The sequence below is a fragment of the Cannabis sativa genome, chromosome X, assembly GCF_029168945.1.
Source record: "Cannabis sativa cultivar Pink pepper isolate KNU-18-1 chromosome X, ASM2916894v1, whole genome shotgun sequence".
Classification (NCBI taxonomy): Eukaryota; Viridiplantae; Streptophyta; class Magnoliopsida; order Rosales; family Cannabaceae; genus Cannabis; species Cannabis sativa.
In genome coordinates, this window is record NC_083610.1 from 54368533 (window position 1) to 54385928 (window position 17396).

A 17396-nucleotide genomic window follows, 5' to 3' on the forward strand; every position below is an offset into this window, starting at 1 on the left:
GAGCAAAAATACCCTTAAGTGGTCGGCCATGAAGTGGGCCCTTGTGGCAGTCAGTAGTCTCGAGATCCGTAAGGGGAATCACCAGGTAAGCTGTGTAATCCCACACCGCCTGGGGAAGGTCAAGTGGGATGAAACCATCCAAATCACCAACAAATCGTTTTAAAGTCCAAATTTCTTGCAAGCAATCAATTACCATGGCTCTGAGGCCAGTTGTTAGAATTTATTTTACCAGGATCTTAGATCTACTCACAAGTATGTTGTTTAACACCCTAAATATGAACTTTCTAAAACGATAAATAAACACATATAAAGTTAAGAAAACCTTACATTGGTTGCAGCAGAATAATGTCTCCTTCCACTCAGATCTCTAACCCTTGTATCCTTTCTGTCGCAGAGTATTATCAAGATCTGAGCCCGAATGTCCTTCTCTTTGTGTGTGATCCTTCACAGTCTTCCAATCTATGATTGAGGTACCACTTGTTGTGTGTGGGCACTACTCTATCACTGAGGGTCAAAATTTAGAAGAGGAAAAGAGAGAGAAGTTGGTTCGGCTATAGAGAGAGAGAGGGAAGGCTCAGTTTTCTGAAAAGTTGATTTTCTGAGAAAAGGTTATGAAAACTTGTTGTTTGACTGAGCCATCACTTTCTATTTATAGGAAACTACTAGGTTTAGGTTAGTAATTATTTGGCATTAAAATAATGAAAATATTAATTGGAAAAAGCTATCGAAGTGGCCGGCCATAGGTGTTAATGGGCCTTACTTGGATTTTGCAGTTTTCACAATTTTTATTTCTATTTTCTCAAAAATGCCAATTTTCCAATTCTAACATTTTAAATGCCAAAACTAACTATTTAATAACTAAAATAGATTATTAAATAATATTGTCATTTAATTTAATTATTAATTAGACATATAAAGTCTATTAATTAATAAATAAACCTAGAATCTCTTTTCTTTACAATTTCGCCCTTGCTTAGTGAAAATTCACAAATTAGACATAGTCTATCTTTAGAATTATCATTGATTAATCACAAATCAATTATTGAGTCTTACAAGCAGTATAGTCTCAACTAGAATGGGGACCATGGATCTATATGTTGGGTTTTATGCGCTAAATAAAACTCATTTCAATATAATCAGATTTACTTATTAATATAGATCAGAAATTGTTGGGTTTTATGCCCTAAATAAAACTCATTTCAATATAATCAGATTTACTTATTAATATAGATCAGAAATAACATTTAATGTTGTATGGTTCACATGATTTATTTCATGATTATATGTACATAATGTATAAATTCATCTGAAACCCTTTTCACATACTTGATCCTGTCTATTGTGCCGTCAACACATTGGAAAGTAAACATGACTATGTGAATAAAGTTTCCTAGATTTATCAGACATAGGGTTTTACTGATATGATAATCTACAACAGAGTTTACTTGCATTTAGAGAAGTGCTATGTTCTTTCCAGAGCATTGGTTAAAGTAAAGCTCAGGTTGGATGCATGGAGTATGCATCGGAAGGGACCGATATTGAACTTTGACTTAGATTTATTAAACTTACCGTAATATCTATTCAAGTCAATATCGCCTAGTTGATCCTAGATCAAATGTTCTTAGTCCTGTTATGATTAGGCTCAATCTTGAAAGGCTATTCATGTTCTTTGATTTGTTAGTTAAGCCTACTTTTAGGTCAGGGTGATACGTCCATTTTGGGAACACGGTAGTGCAATTGAGTGGGAGCGCTAGCATAAACATGGAATCTATAGCTTCTATCTGGCAAATAGTAAGCAAAGGATGATCTCCTTCGAGCTTGACCAAACGAACATAAATGGTGGAGTACTCATTTCACATAAGCTGAAATATCATTTATACGGGGTCAAGTGTTTTAAGGAATAAAATACATTGTAGGGTGTAACGGTAATTTAATCCCTTTACAGTGTAGATCATTCATATAGAGGATCATTGATCACATTAGGATTATAACAATGGATAACTAATAATGTGTCTATATGGTGGAACATATAGAGCATTCTATATACTGAGAGTGCAATTCTAAGTTCTATGCGTGGATTCAACGAAGAATTAATAAGTTAGTGAATTTTAGTGCTAAATTCTTGATCTACTTATTGGAAGCTCGGTTATATAGACCCATGGTCCCCGCACTAGTTGAGATAATATTGCTTGTAAGACTCATGTAATTGGTTTTGATTAATCAATTATAATTCTCAAATTAGACTACATCTATTTGTGAATTTTTCACTAAGGGCGAAATTGTAAAGAAAGAGTTTTAGGGGCATATTTGTTAATTATGATACTTTGTATGGTTCAATTAATAAATATGATAAATGACAATATTATTTAATAATTATTTATAGTTATTAAATAGTTAGAATTGGCATTTAAATGGTTGAATTAGAAAATTGGCGTTTTTGAGAAAATCAGATGCAGAAAAGATAAAACTGCAAAATTACAAAAAGTGAGGCCCAAATCCACATGTATAGGGCCGGCCACTTTTGTAGGGTTTTCCTTCTGATATTTTCATTATTTTAGTGCCAAATAATTCAAACCTAACCCTAGTGGAATGCTATAAATAGATAGTGAAGGCTTCAGGAAAATTACACTTTTCTTCTGACACTTCTGAATAAAAAAAACCTGAGCCTTCTCTCTCCCTATCTTTGGCCGAACCCACTCTCTCTTTCTTCTTCTGAAAATTTCGAAATTACCTTAGTGTATGAGTAGTGCCCACACACAGCAAGTGATATTGATAATGCTCTGCTACAAAAAGGAATCAAGGGCTAGATATCTGAACGGAAGGAGTCATATTATTCCGCTACACCCAATGTAAGGTTTCTTTAACTTTATACGTGTTTATTTCATCGTTTTAGAAAGTTCATATTTAGGGTGTTAATCAACATACTTGTGAGTAGATCTAAGATCCTGGTAAAATAAATTCCAACACTATATGCTGAGCACTTTAGATGAACAAAATATTTTTCAACACAAAGTACCTGCAAATTAAAGTTAGCAAGAACAAATAACAACTCCCCCTGAGTAACACACTCGAAATTGTAAAACAACAAAACAACATGCTAACTTTTAATCCAAATAAGTTCACAAGTACCAAACACAACTCCCCCTGGAAAAAGGGTCCAGAGTTGATAAAAACAAATTGAATGTTCAATAAAATGCACATTAATTAAAAAATATTTTGACAACTAAATTGCCAAACAAGGACCTAACAATCTCCCCCTTTGGCACTTTAGATAATCAAAATATTATTAATTAACAAACACCTACAAAACAAAGTTAGCGAAACAAACATAAAAACTCCCCCTAAGAAGCACAACATTAAACCAAAATAAAAAGCTAACTTTGACCAAAGACAAAGACAAACACAAACACAAACACAAACCTCAACTCCCCCTAGACAGTTGAGTATACAATTAAAAAACCAATTACTCCCCCTTTTTGTTTATCTATAAGGGCCAAAGACAAAAAGAAATGAAAATACAGAAATATGTCCAACAAAAACAAAAAGAAAGAAAACTTATGCCCCATAAAGCTTGATCAATGAGGACAGCTGCTTGGACATCTCTTGCTGAACCTCCTCCATGGCAGCAAGACAATTGGAGCAGCAAGAGGAGCATTTGAGGGGGCTTGTTTGGATTCCACCATTTTCCTTGGATGCCCTAGGTTCTTAGTTTTAGCCATGAATTCCTGAAAGTAAGAATGAGAAACAAAGAAGCAAGAACATAGAGAAATAGGAATTGGGTAGCTAGGTTATGAAAATAAAAGACAAAGGAAGTTGGTTTATATAATCATGTGAGAGAGGATCAAAAGCGGAAACCAACTTAAAAAGAGAAACTACCAGCCCAAGAACACAAAAGGAAACCGCCCCACTATCTTGCAAAAAAATTTCTCCTTTCCTTTTTTTTTAAAAAAAATAAAGGGAAACTATAAATACCAACATTATTTCCAAAAATATCCTATTTAAGACAATCTTTCAAGATTAAAACAGATTACCATATAAGAGATCAATCTTTAAATGGAAACATATCAAAATAAATCAAGAAAGAATAAATATTGATACTTACCAATTAAGCACAAATTTCCTTAGCCCATGAATCAAGTCACCAACATCTCCCTCTCTTTATATATATATATTTTTTTTTTAATTTTAAAGAACCGAAAATAAAATAAAAGATGTACAATAAATATAAGAAATTCTAAACCAAGCAATTTAATCAAAAATCATTACAAATGACAAAAATACATGTTATGCTTTCGAAAGAGTATAAATAGTTAGTATCTCAAGAACAAATCATACTTAATTGATGTTGAGGAAAAAGATATGCATGTTACTAACAATTGTGAACCAGGATTTTTAATTTATTTTAGTAGTGGAGACTTACAGAATTGAACACACTTGTCAGACATAAGTGTGTGCAGTGAAAATAGGATCATTGTCCTTGGCAAGATTTTTTATTTTTGCCTTTTTCAATTTGATCCCGCAACTGGATGCTATCACACCATACTGAAGGTAGCCCTTTTCTATGGTAGTGCATCCTCATCATAGTTGCTAATTACAATGTTCCAGCTTACTTAAAAGATGGCTTTCACACCTCAGTATGGGTAGCTCTATTCCAGCAAGGGGCCTGACAAGCAACTGAAACAAAAATCGCTCAACTCTGTATAAGAACATTATTTAATCCCAGAAACAAATAAAAAGTAACATGAACCTTTTAACTCAATTTCAAAAAGTATGATAAAAATGAGATCCTAACTAATTATATTCCAAAAGCATAAACATAATTTGTCAAATTAAAATGAAAGAAGATTAAATGCTAAAAAGAAAAAACTTAACAATATTGTACAAAAAAATATGAATAAGAGAGATTAGAAAATGCAAACTCCCAAAGACTTTCTGAGGGAGTAAAAGCGACTTGAATCTAGGGTCTTGGTGAAAATATCAGCTAATTGTTTTTCAGTATCAACATATTCTAATTGCAAAGATTTATTTTCAACAAGTTCCCTGATAAAGTGATGCCTTATATTAATGTGCTTTGTTCTAGAATGTTGAACATGATTTTTGGAAATATTTATGGCACTGGTATTTTCACATGCAGAATGACAAGTAAGAATAGATGTGAGAGTATAGCAATTATCAACAGATCTAAACCCTTGTAAAATACATTGTTTATCACTGTTAAGAACAAAATAATGATCATTGTCAAAATTGACAGTATACCCTTGATTACAAATCTGACTAATGCTAAGTAAATTAGCTTTTAGTCCCTCAACAAACATAACAATTTTCAACCTTGGTAACCCTTCAAAATTGAGAGTTCCCATACCAATGACATTTCCTGTTAAACCATTACCAAACGTGACCTCACCACATTGCATTGGTCTGATATTCATTAAAAAATCCTTGTCACATGTCATATGTCTAGAACAACCACTCTCAAAATACCACATTTGAGAAGTAGCACTTTTATCAGAAAAACCAGCTAGACATTTTTCTTTTTCAATCCATTTTTGTTTTAAAGCACTATGTTTCTTTTGAAAAAATTTCAAATCACCAAAATAATTTGTTTTAAACATATTTTGCAACGTGAAACATTTAGGCCTGATATGTCCTTTAATACCACAAAAATGTCAGATTGGAACAAACCTTTTTACCTGAGATCTTATCCTTTTTGAACTTACTGGAGACTTTGCTTCTGTAAACGACATTTTTGTTGCAGCAGATCTTAAATTTGCAGCTGCAGGTAAATTCGCTGGAACACTAGGTTTTACAAATTTTGTTTTTCCAGAACTTTCAGTACCATTTGATCCAAGACCAGCAAAGCCTTTTTGACCTGCATTCTGAACTTCCTCAAAAATAGAAGATCCAGGGTTAAGCATTTGAATTCTTTTCTTGAAATTTTCAAGTTCCTTCTTTAATAGAATAATTTCTTCATCTTTTAAACAAAAATCAGTCTCAAATTCTTTAATTTTCAATTCAAGAGATTCAATTTGATTAGACAATTGTTTATTTATATTTGACAATGATCTATTTTCAGAAGTAACCTGTATCCACTTTTCATACATAACCTTGTAAGACTCAGCCAGAGACTCCTCACAGATGTCAGATTCATCAGAATCAGAATTAGAATTTTCTTTTTCAATGGTATTATTCAAACATACCAATCTTTCTTTCACCTGTGAATCACAAACAAACTTGGAAGAAACTGAGGTTAGTGCAACATTTTTAGAAATATCTTCATCACTATCAGTTTCATCGTCACTCCATGTGACATTGAAACTTTTCTTATTCTTTTTCAGTGTATTTGCACATTCAGATTGAATATGTACCATCACATTCCCTGCACTGAATTCCCTTTTTGTTAGTCACTGAAGGTTTTGAAAAAATATTACCTTTGGAGAATTTTGGAAAATTCTTTTTGTCACTTATCTTTTTCATGTATTTTTGAAAGTTTTTAGTTAAAACATCCATCTCATCATCTTCTTCATCATCTGAAGTTTCTTTTTCAGCAACATTAAAAGCAATACCTTTACCTCTATCAGCAATGGACTTGGGTTTGTCCTTCTGCTTGATTTGTTGATTCAATTCAAAAGTGCGCAAAGAACCCATTAATTCTTCCATCTTCATTGTGCTAAAGTCTTTAGCCTCCTCCATTGCTAAAAGTTTAGTATCGAACCTTTTTGGAAGAACTCTAACAATTTTTCTCACAAGAACAGAATCATCAAGCTTTTCACCAAGAGCAAAATATTCATTAGCAAGATCAGATAATTTTTCATAGAATTCAGTTAAGGTTTCATTATCCGACATTCTAAGCTCATCAAATTTAGTTTGAAGCATGATAAATCTAGATCGCTTCACATCAGAAGTTCCCTCAAACTTAGTTTGAAGGATCTCCCAAGCTTCCTTAGTAGAAACACAAGATGATATAAGTTTAATGTAACCTTCACCTACACCGTTAAAAATAGCATGCAAGGCTTTGCTATTGTAGGCAGAAAGTTTATCATCTTCAATAGACCATTCCAGTTCAGATTTTATAGTAGTATTACCTGAAGAATCTGTCTCAACTGGAAGAGACCAACCTGATAGAACCATCCTCCAAGCTTTCTCATCTTGAGATTTGATGAAGGCCATCATTCTAACTTTCCAATAAGGATAGTTAGAATCATTAAGCAACGGTGGTCTAGAAATAGAACTTCCTTCTGAAAAAAATGACATTTTAACACAAAAACGTTATAGGACCACACTAAGAGTTTAGTGTCCCGCTCTGATACCAATTGAAAAACCGTGTTTTTGCAAATGTCAATTATATATAAGAAAATATAAAACAGTATGCGTCTGCAGAAGCAGAAAGTAATTCTGCTACAGCAAAACAGAACAGGCAGAATATAAAATATTTTGCAAAAAAATAAATAACTTGACACAAGAGATTTATACGTGGTATCAGTGTTCTCACGAACACTCCTAGTCCACGGGGCCACGCCCAGAGAATGAAATCAATTAATAAAGTATCAAAATTACAAAGACAACTGACTTAAACAAGTTTAGACTCCCTCTAAAGTATTGTCGCAATCCTTTGTAATCCACTTTATGAATCTAACTTCTTGAAACACCTTCAAGCTCGAACTCCCTTCGTCTTTGAAGTGTGAGTGCTTACTTCCTCCCGAAGTAAGGCTTCAACAAGTCTTCTCCCGAAGACCAAGTGCTTACTTCCTCCCGAAGTAAGGCTTTATCAAGTCTTCTCCCAAAGACCAATCTCTTGTTCAATCAAGTAGTTCTTCACAACCTCTAGGACAGAGTAAGAACAGAAATAGACAACTAGAACCTAGATGAACAACTAGGCTCTGACAAAACAAAGAAACACTCTTCTCTCAAAAAGATAAATGCAAAAAATGATTAATGGAAGAGCTAATTCGAATGACTGCTCTCTAGGCTCTATTTATAGAACATAGAAACCTTAGAGACAGTCACAAGATCGAATCTACAGCTGTACAAAAACTTTCCTAAGAAAACACGATCTGCAACATCAGATTCGAATGCTGACGCAGCATATCAGACCAGAAACGGGAAACTTGCTATAATCGGGTTCGATCCTCTATCAATGCTTGATTCCTGCCAAAAACAGATTAGATATTCTGATTGTATCAAGATACAATTGAAATCAATAAGGAAAAGGCAATAATCAAAGTTTCCCTAAAAAAGACAACTTTCCAAAAGAGAATTGCTTCTCTTTCAAGAAGTTTCCAAACATAGGAAAGTTCAGCTGAAAAGTGCAACTTTCATAACAAGGAAAAGAGCAACTACAAACCGAATAAATAAGGTAAGAAATCGGTTATGAATGCAAAAGAATCTTACCATAAAAGAAAAAATATTTTTTCAACTAACTTGCCAAAAAAGGCCTTTACAGAGGTACCACTTGTTATGTGTGGGCACTACTCTATCACTGAGGGTCGAAATTTAGAAGAGGAAAAGAGAGAGAAGTTGGTTCGGCTATAGAGAGAGAGGGAAGGCTCAGTTTTTTGAAAAGTTGATTTTCTGAGAAAAGGTTATGAAAACTTGTTGTTTGACTGAGCCATCACTTTCTATATATAGGCAACTACTAGGTTTAGGTTAGTAATTATTTGGCATTAAAATAATGAAAATATTAATTGGAAAAAGCTATCCAAGTGGCCGGCCATAGGTGTTAATGGGCCTTACTTGGATTTTCCAGTTTTCACAATTTTTATTTCTATTTTCTCAAAAATGCCAATTTTCCAATTCCAACATTTTAAATGCCAAAACTAACTATTTAATAACTAAAATAGATTATTAAATAATATTGTCATTTAATTTAATTATTAATTAGACATATAAAGTCTATTAATTAATAAATAAACCTAGAATCTCTTTTCTTTACAATTTCGCCCCTTCTTAGTGAAAATTCACAAATTAGACATAGTCTAACTTTAGAATTATAATTGATTAATCACAAATCAATTATTGAGTCTTACAAGCAGTATAGTCTCAACTAGAATGGGGCCCATGGATCTATATGCTGAGCTTACAATAAGTGAACCAAATTTACCAAGTAAATTCCTACTTATTAATTCTTCGTTGAATCCACTCTTAGAACTTAGAATTGCACTCTCAGACTTATATAGAGCATATTATATGTTCCACGATATAGATATGCTATCTCATTTAACCATTGTTATAATCTTATTGTGATCAAAGATCCTCTATATAGATGATTTACATCGAGATGGGTTAATTTTACTGTTCTCACCCCTCAACGTATTTCGCCCCTTAAAACACTTAGCTACCTGTAAATGATGTTTAGTGATCTAAGAATTAGTCACTTAAACAAGACCTCATCCATTTACTTCTATTTAGCTAAGCTCGAAGGGAATCATCACTTGACTTCTATACACTAGTAGAAGCTATAGATTCCATATTTATGTTCAGCACTCCCACTCAATCATACTATCATTTTCCCAAAATATACGTATCACCCTGACCCAAAAGTAGGCTTAACTAATAAATCAAAGAACATGAATAGTACTCCTGAGTTGAGCCTAAGCATATCAGGATTTAGATTCTTTTAATCTTAAGATCAACTACTTATATTTACTTGGAAAGATATGACGGTAAGTTTATAATATCTTAACTAAGTTCAATATCGGTCCAGTCCAATGTATACTCCATACATTCGAAACTAGTATACTTTACCAATGTCCTGGAAAGAGCATAAGACTTACTCCAAGTGTAAGTACACATCATCGCTGATTATCACATAAGTGTAAATCCAAAACACTGATGAAACAGGGACTTAGTCTTTTGGTTCATATAATCACAATGACATTCCATTGTGTTGACGATACTGTAATTGTGAATAAGCATATGATCTGGACTTAACAGATTTTGTGTGTAAATGTAATAAACATATTAAACCATTAACATGTAAAATTCATGCAAACATAAATCACTTCAAATTTCTTATACTGATAACTAATAGGCCGGAACATAAAAACCGCTAAACCGTAGGAACCGCCTAACCCATTAGAATCCGCCCGTATGGAAACCGCCCATTAAAAACCCGCAAAAATTGGATTGGGTTGAATTTTAACCCGCTGTTTGGCGGGCGGGTACGGGTTAGCCTAAAAACGGGCGGGTTCAACCCGACCCGTAATATATTATTATTATTTTTTTAAAATTTAATTTATACTATATTACCTACTGCCTAAATTGAAAAACTAAAACAAAAAAACCTAAAACTAAAAAATAAACCCGACCCTTCTTTCTTCACAGCCGCCAACAGCATCGCCCCCACCCCCACCTTCTTCTCCGCTTGTCGTCGCCCCCCCCCCCACCTTCTTCTCCGGTCGTCGTCGCCCCTCCCCCCCTTCTTCTCTGCTCGTCGAGCCACCGCCTAGCCTCAGGCCATCACAGCCGCCAGCCCCCTCGACTCCCACTTCGCCGGACCGTCGACACTCCACAGCCACAGCCGATCTCCTCACTTCCTCAGGTATGGTATTATATATATATATATTTATTTGTACAGAATATATATGTGAGAATATATGTATGTCTGTGTCTAACGATTTGAGGTTTTTCAATTCAAAACCATCCTAACCTAGCTTTCTTACTTATTTGGAGTAGTTATATTCTGCTATGTTGTTTCAAATTGTCTTTAGGAACATTTATGAATTTTTTGGCATATTCAACATTTGGAATCTCAGTTGAAAATATGTCAAAATTCCTCTGTAGTGTTTGTTTCAGTTTGTGCCTTTTGAGATTCATTTCTTTCTTCACTCTGTTTAGTATGATGTATTTTTCTTTAGTGAGACTTGAGAGTTCATAGAAAATTATTTTATCATAAATTTGTAGCTCTCTTGATTGCCCACATATTCTTGAACATTCAATTAAAAAATAAACACTACAGAGGAATTGATAAGCATTAATGAACACATATATTGTAATCATATATACATACATACTAATGAACACACATTAATCTTTATCAACTTGCATTTATTTAATAAGGGTCGATATTAATTATTTTTGTAATAATAAAAAGACGATATCGATGTGAGAGGTGTCTCTGTATATATATAATCGTACAATTTTTAATTTTTGTGCTTTATATAGTTTTTGAATCGTGAGATTCAGCGTATTGTCGAAATGCCAGTATACTCAGAGTTGGCAAATAAAATCTTATTCATGTACTTAAATTTATTGAGTTTAAGCTTTTGCATATATTGACTTGACAAAATGGATTCAGAATAGAGTCATTGTGGACTTGCTTTTTAGCCCATTTGGTGTGTAATGTTATGTAATATGTTAAAGAGAATAGCTAGACTACCTCCATCTTAAGCAAGATGTAACTAATAATTCAAAATTAGTTACCAATTTTTTTTTTTAAAAAAAACCACTAAAATGTAGATCTAAATTGTTTAATTTTTTGAGTTGGGATTAATTTGAGAAGCAAAACGAGCTGGGTTTTATAGAAAGAACATGAGAGACATAATATGGAGATTAAGATATATCTATTCAAGTAGTCTAGTCTAAGTCAAATTAATTAAGACATTAAAGTTTAAACCGTGTGTGTCAAACACAAAAGTTGATATGTTTTCATAGTTCCTCGCCGGCTATGCATAATTAAGTGAATATATTCCTTAGGTACAAATACAATATAATGCCAAATCAAACAAGATAACTATTGACTACACATTAATAATAATAACTTAAATATTATTTTACAATATTAATTTGGGGAATTTTATATATACACCATATAATTATAAGGACATCCTATTATTTAAAAAGAAATCATAAATTAATGTTTAAAAATCACTTCTAATATTATTTGAAATTTTGCTATTATTTTTATTTATTTGTTTATTTTGTGAAAAAGTATATATATATATGTGGTTTAGTGATAAATTTTGATTATTCTTAGGGTTAATGTGTATGTATATTTAGGACCAATAAATTGGATTTCAATTTGATAAGTTAGTAAAACGCATAAGACCATAATATTATATTTATTTAATGGAATTGGATGATCATCACATGTTTGTCTTGAATTAATCAAAGATTGTGTTTGAATAACTGAAATTTTTGTTTTTATTTTTTATTTTTGATCTTGTTTGTTTTGATTATTTTTGTGTATGAAATTTATTTTGTCATAGTCTAAAATTAATTTAATTATTAGGTGGAGTTATGGATATTAATATAGAAATACAAGATGTGGTTATAGAAGAAGATAATGATATGCCTAATATTGAAGTGGAAGAGGAAGTAGAAAATGATAAAGAGGAAATGGGGAATGAGAAAAATAAGAAGCCTAAGGGGAAGTCAGATATTTGGCAGTTTTTTACTAGAATTGTGGGTGGTAATCTTGAGGATCCTAGGGCAGCATGTAATTTTTGTGGGAAGGATTATGCTGCTCACCCTAAAAATTGCGGAACTAGTACTTTATGGAATCACTTGAATCGGTGTCCAAAGAATCCTAATAGGGTGAACAAACAAAAGATCTTGTGTTTCGAACCTAAGAAAGAGGGAGAGGGTGGTGCTACTGCGAACTTGATTGCAGTGCAATTTGATAAACAAAAGTGTAGGCAGTCTATTGCAAAATACATTTTGTTGGAGGAGTTGCCTTTTAGGCATGTGGAGAGTGAAGGGTTTAGGCAATTGATTCGTCAGTTAAAACCGAGACTTGAAACTATATCCCGTATGACAATTGCTAGAGACATTTATCAACTGTACTTGGATGAAAAAGAAGTAATTAGAGGTGTTTTGAAAAAAGTAAGGGTTTCTCTTACTACTGACACATGGACTTCTATCCAAAATATAAACTATATGTGTCTCACTGCACATTGGATTGATAGTGATTGGAAGTTACAAAAAAGGATCATTAACTTTTGTCAAATCACTGATCATAAAGGGGAGACAATAGGGACTGAGATTGAAAGTTGTCTTAATCAATGGGGGATTCATAAGATTTTCACAATTACAGTTGATAATGCTAGTACAAATAGCACTGCGATTGAGTATGTTTTGAGAAAATTCAAGAGCAAAAGGCATGCTATAATTTTGGATGGAGAGTTCTTGCATTTAAGATGTTGTGCACATATTGTCAATCTGATAGTAACTGATGGGCTAAAGGAGAAAAATGAGTCAATTGCGCCATAAGAAATCTTTGTGAAATATGTAAGATCATCACCATCAAGGTTGTTGGCATTTAAAGAATGTGTCAAAGCTGAAGATATTGAGTGTAAGGGGCTATTGTGTTTAGATGTGCCTACAAGATGGAACTCTACTTATTTGATGTTAGAGTGTGCTCTTAAGTTCCAAAAGGCATTTGACAGGATAAAGACTGACAAAAATTATAGGTATTATTTCACTGAGGAGGATAATGGAAAGAGTAAGGAAGGACCACCTAATGAAGATGATTGGGAAAATGCAAGGATCTTTGTGAAGTTTTTAAAAACGTTTTATGAAGTCACTTTGAAATTTAGTGGGTCTTCTTATGTGACCTCTAACTTGTATTTTCAAGAGATCTCGCGAAATTCGAATGAGTTGATAACTTTGTCAAAGGAAAGAGATGGAATGCTATCCTCCATGGCTCGCTAATATGAAGAGAAAATTTGATAAATATTGGGGAGAGTCAAAGGCGGCTAATGGTGCATTAATCATTGCTACGTTCTTGATCCTAGGTACGAGTTACAATTTGTGGTTATTTGTTATGAAACTTTCTATGATATATCATTGCGGTCAAAGTTGATTAAGAAAATTGAAGAGAATTTGCGCAGCTGTTTGATTTTTACAATGAGATGCACTTTGGTGTGGGCCCAAGTTCAACTACAAGTTCTAATTTATCGGGTTTAAATGTTGAAGGAGATACAACTAAACTCGGGGGACTTGTCTCCAAGTTTATGTCTAAAAAACGACAACATGATGGTGAAAGAAATAGAAATGAGATTGACAAATATTTGGCTGATGATACTGAAGATTTTGTTGTGGGTCAGCGTTTTGATATCTTGAAGTGGTGGACGGGACAATCGAATAGGTATACGGTATTATCTTTGATTACTCGAATGTTTTGGCCATTCTGTTGCTTTGTGCCATCAGAGTCTGCATTTTCAATTGGGGGCGTATTCTTGATCCATTTCGAAGCTCATTACTACCAAAGACAGTGGAGGGTCTAATATGTTTGAAGAATTGGTATAGTGAAAGCAACCAACCAATTATTGTCAAGGAATACATGGATGAAGAAGAATTACTAAATACTTCTGAACAACTTGAAAATGGTAAAATATACTATTTGATCTTGAAAACTCCTTATACATAAATTTTATTATTACTGTTACGCTAAAAAAAATTATCTTCTTATGATATATATTTCATTCGTTTGCAGATATTATTGCTAGCGAGCATCCTAAATGATATATAGCGTTGTTGCAAGTTTGAAATGGTTTCATTAGAGATTAAGGTTGGTTATTATAATTATGTATTGTAATTTAATCAATATCAAGTTGTTATTTATATGGTAATTAAAATTTTTTATTATTTTGCAGAGTTGCATTTCATTTGGAGCCAACTTTTGAAGTCACTTTTGTTTTAATTATGGAGACTTTATGAATTATTATGAACTTAAATTGTGTTATGGACTTAAATTATGGACTTTTTTTTTAGATTGTTATGAACTTGTATGGACTTTTTAAGGACCTTTTCTAGATTGTTATGGAATAGTACTATGGACTTTATAAGAATTGTTACGAAATTTTCATGGATTATTATTATGCCTTGTTATGGAGTTTATAAAGATTGATATGAATTTTTTAAGGACTTTTATGCATTGTTATTAACAGGTATAAATTTTTAGTTAATTTTTTTTTTCTTGTGACAATATACTTTGGAAGTTTTGATTTTTAAGCAACCCAAACCGCCCAAAAAACCGCATAAAACCGCCCCTTAAAAAACCGCCCAACCCAAACTTTTATTGGGCAGGTATGGGTTGTGATTTTAAAAAACCGCCAAATAAAAAAACCGCCAAACCGCCCAAAAACTGCCCAACCCAACCCATGTGCAGGCCTAATAACTAATTAGATTGTAAAGGGTTTTATTTAGGGCACAAAACAAAGCACGTTGAAAATACTCGTGTTAGTCTGTAGGGTAAGTAATCAATCCAAGAAGCTACCAGAGTGGCGTACTCGTGTATAAGAGCCATTATTCCATGGGTATAATGAGCCAATGGAGGCTTGAAGCGGGGACGTTACAACCCTACACTAGTTAGATTTTTGCCATTTTTCTTAACTATTTATCTATTTTTCACAAATACCATTTTTTGCACTTTCAACCCTATAAATGGCAAAACTATTTATTTAATAATTAAAATAATTATCAAATAAAATTTTCATTTATAATATTTATTAATTAGACTCCATAAAGTCTCTTAATTAATAAATAAATCCTAAAATCCTATTTCTTCACAATCAAGCCATATCTTAGTGAAAATTCATAAACTAGACATAGTCTAATTTTAGAATTATAATTGATTAACTAAAATCAATTAACTCAGTCTTACAAGCAGTTTGTCTCAACTAGTATGGGGACCATGGGCCTATATAAACGAGCTTCCAATAAGCAGATTTAGAACTTACAAAGTAAATTCTCTAACTTATTGATTCCTCATTGCACCACTATAGAACTTAGAATTGCACTCTCAATTATATAGAACGCGCTATATGTTCAAAGATATAGATACGCTATAAGAGTATCCATTTGTTATTATCCCAATAATCAATGATCCTCTATAGATGATTTACATTGAATAGGGATTAATTTACCGTTACACCCTTCAATGTATTTTATCCTTTAAACACTTGGCTACTTATAAATGATATTTCAGTGAACTAATATAATCACTGGAATGAGTACTCAACTATTTGTCTCTGTTAAGCCAAGCTCGAAGAAAATCATCATTTGACTTCTATATCCGCATAGAAGCTATAGATTCTGTATCTATGATTAGCGCTCCCACTCAATTGAACTACCATGTTCTTAACCTATACGTTACAGGAAGAACCATTTGGTCGACTTTAACTTATAGATTCAAGAACACAAATAATGCAACTGAACTAGAACCTAACTATCTCAGGATTGAGATCATTTGATCTAAGATCAATTAGGTGATATTGAATTGAATAAATATTACAGTAACTTTATCATATCTAGTTCAAGTTCAATATCGGTCCCTTCCAATGCATACTCCATGCATCCAACCCAAGCTTATTTTAACCAATGCCATAGAAAGGACATAACACTTATCCAAGGTGCAAGTAAACTACATTGTAGATTATCATATCAGTTAAACCCTGTGTATTGATAAATCATAGGAATACATTTAATCACACAATCTTGATTAATTTCCACTGTGTTGACGATACAATAAACAAGAATATCAATGTGATAAGGATTTGGATGAATTTATAAATCAAATAAATATATAAATGATCACATGAACCAAATGACATAGTAAATAAGTAATTAAAATAAATATGTTTCTTTATTGATAATTGAATAGAAAAGATTACATTAAAATAGAGTTTTATTTAAGGCATAAAGCCCAACACGTACCTTCCAAACTCATATCGATTTCATGTCGTATCATAAGGTCCAACTCGTATTTACCATATTAGTCTTGACTATCTCTCATTTTGAGACGTTTTCGTTTATTGCTCAATTTAGTCAGGTTAATATTACACTGTTGGATCCTAATGAAAACTCATATTATATTATTTTAGGATAGAATGGAACCATTCTTGGAGTGGGATATAAACATATTTGGGTGCACTCTTAATGGGTATTACTCATGAATGGGTAATATTAGAAAATTTGAGTTTTTATGATTAATTTTTCTATTTAATTAGAAAATTTTCTCATTTTTACATTATATGGACTGGGATTGGTCCATCAGATGAAAAAAATAATGAATTTTTTTTTTTTCGGCAAACCAAAATCTAATGGTTTAATATTTTTAAAATTAATATTTATAGTTAAATTTATTTATTACCCATTAAAAAATATTCCATATATATATATACTTATATATATTATGTTGCACGTTTATTTGAAAATATCGATAACCAATTTCGTAATTACATAATTCATTTTTTATATTAATTTTATATTCTTTTATTATATTTAGATATATTAATAAATTTTAGAAAATAGTATTTATTAAATTTTACTTATTGATTATTTATTTTTTATTTTTGAAGAACTATAATTTACAACTACTTATTCACAAGTTTATTTAATATTTGAGAGTGTTTTTTTTCCAAAGATCAAATTTCTCTTATTCTCATTATGCTATTTGA

General features: G+C 32.2%; 1 long non-coding RNA gene across 1 annotated transcript; it reads left to right on the forward strand.

The window, feature by feature from the left end:
• The first annotated feature begins 14169 nt into the window (after window positions 1-14169).
• LOC133032501 (uncharacterized) lies at window positions 14170-15509 on the forward strand. The gene is made up of 3 exons (XR_009685134.1): window positions 14170-14324; window positions 14432-14506; window positions 14592-15509. It is a non-coding gene; the product is annotated as an uncharacterized LOC133032501 (long non-coding RNA).
• Window positions 15510-17396: the final 1887 nt, after the last annotated feature.